Source organism: Maylandia zebra, unplaced genomic scaffold, assembly GCF_041146795.1.
Source record: "Maylandia zebra isolate NMK-2024a unplaced genomic scaffold, Mzebra_GT3a scaffold34, whole genome shotgun sequence".
Lineage (NCBI taxonomy): Eukaryota > Metazoa > Chordata > Actinopteri > Cichliformes > Cichlidae > Maylandia > Maylandia zebra.
In genome coordinates this window covers 277,800-280,299 of record NW_027490064.1, presented here as the reverse complement: position 1 = coordinate 280,299, position 2,500 = coordinate 277,800, and positions in this window count along the sequence as shown.

Sequence of the window (2,500 nt, the reverse complement as noted above, 5' to 3'; positions counted from 1 at the left end):
CTTTTTCGACCGTAAAGGGAGACAGGAGGCCGACTCTCTGCCTCGGCTAAATGGAGAGGGAATTTCAGAAGGGCCAGGGCACAAGCATGGACCTTTTTCAGCTGTAATGGAGGCAAGAGCAAGGTGTGATGTAGGTCCCCGGGGCCTGCTGGAGGTCCAGGTCCATGCCCGATGTGAGTAGCAGCAGGGCCAGCGCGCCCAGGAGCACATCTTTTTCGACCGTAAAGGGAGACAGGAGGCCGACTCACTGCCTCGGCTAAATGGAGAGGGAATTTCAGAAGGGCCAGGGCACAAGCATGGACCTTTTTCAGCTGTAAGGGAGGCAAGAGCAAGGTGTGATGTAGGTCCCCGGGGCCTGCTGGAGGTCCAGGTCCATGCCCGATGTGAGTAGCAGCAGGGCCAGCGCGCCCAGGAGCACATCTTTTTCGACCGTAAAGGGAGACAGGAGGCCGACTCACTGCCTCGGCTAAATGGAGAGGGAATTTCAGAAGGGCCAGGGCACAAGCATGGACCTTTTTCAGCTGCAAGGGAGGGAAGAGCAATGTGCGATGTAGGTCCCCGGGGCCTGCTGGAGGTCCAGGTCCATGCCCGATGTGAGTAGCAGCAGGGCCAGCGCGCCCAGGAGCACATCTTTTTCGACCGTAAAGGAGAGAGGAGGCCGACTCTCTGCCTCGGCTAAATGGAGAGGGAATTTCAGCAGGGCCAGGGCACAGGCATGGACCTTTTTCAGCTGTAAGGGAGGCAAGAGCAAGGTGTGATGTAGGTCCCCGGGGCCTGCTGGAGGTCCAGGTCCATGCCCGATGTGAGTAGCAGCAGGGCCAGCGCGCCCAGGAGCACATCTTTTTCGACCGTAAAGGGAGACAGGAGGCCGACTCACTGCCTCGGCTAAATGGAGAGGGAATTTCAGCAGGGCCAGGGCACAGGCATGGACCTTTTTCAGCTGTAAGGGAGGCAAGAGCAAGGTGCGATGTAGGTCCCCGGGGCCTTTTGTCGTACCATAGGCACGAGTGGTGTGTGTGTGTGGCAAAGACTTTCTGCGCAGTGTCCCAGGGGCACGGGGAAAGGTTGTTGTACCATAGGCACGAGAAAAGTTGTCGTACCATAGGCACGAGAAAAGTTGTCGTACCATAGGCACGAGTGGTGTGTGTGTGTGTGGCAAAGTGCTACTGAGCGGTGTACCAGGGGCAGGGCGAAAAGTTGTTGTACCATAGGCACGAGAAAAGTTGTTGTACCATAGGCACGAGAAAAGCTGTCGTACCAGGGGCACGGAGGAAAGTTGTTGTACCATAGGCACGAGAAAAGTTGTCGTACCATAGGCACGAGGAGAGTTTGTGTGGCAAAGTGCTACTGAGCGGTGTACCAGGGGCACGGCGAAAAGTTGTTGTACCATAGGCACGAGAAAAGTTGTCGTACCATAGGCACGAGAAAAGTTGTCGTACCATAGGTACGAGGAGTGTGCGTGTGTGGCAAAGTGCTACTGAGCGGTGTACCAGGGGCACGGCGAAAAGTTGTTGTACCATAGGCACGAGAAAAGTTGTTGTACCATAGGCACGAGAAAAGCTGTCGTACCAGGGGCACGGAGGAAAGTTGTTGTACCATAGGCACGAGAAAAGTTGTCGTACCATAGGCACGAGGAGAGTGTGTGTGTGGCAAAGTGCTACTGAGCGGTGTACCAGGGGCACGGCGAAAAGTTGTTGTACCATAGGCACGAGAAAAGTTGTTGTACCATAGGCACAAGAAAAGCTGTCGTACCAGGGGCACGGAGGAAAGTTGTTGTACCATAGGCACGAGAAAAGTTGTCGTACCATAGGCACGAGGAGAGTGTGTGTGTGTGGCAAAGTGCTACTGAGCGGTGTACCAGGGGCACGGCGAAAAGTTGTTGTACCATAGGCACGAGAAAAGTTGTTGTACCATAGGCACAAGAAAAGCTGTCGTACCAGGGGCACGGAGGAAAGTTGTTGTACCATAGGCACGAGAAAAGTTGTCGTACCATAGGCACGAGGAGAGTTTGTGTGGCAAAGTGCTACTGAGCGGTGTACCAGGGGCACGGCGAAAAGTTGTTGTACCATAGGCACGAGAAAAGTTGTTGTACCATAGGCACAAGAAAAGCTGTCGTACCAGGGGCACGGAGGAAAGTTGTTGTACCATGGGCACGAGAAAAGTTGTCGTACCATAGGCACGAGGAGAGTTTGTGTGGCAAAGTGCTACTGAGCGGTGTACCAGGGGCACGGCGAAAAGTTGTTGTACCATAGGCACGAGAAAAGCTGTCGTACCAGGGGCACGGAGGAAAGTTGTTGTACCATAGGCACGAGAAAAGTTGTCGTACCATAGGCACGAGGAGAGTTTGTGTGGCAAAGTGCTAGTGAGCGGTGTACCAGGGGCACGGCAAAAAGTTGTTGTACCATAGGCACGAGAAAAATTGTTGTACCATAGGCACGAGAAAAGTTGTCGTACCATAGGCACGAGAAAAGTTGTCGTACCATAGGCACAAGCAGTGCGT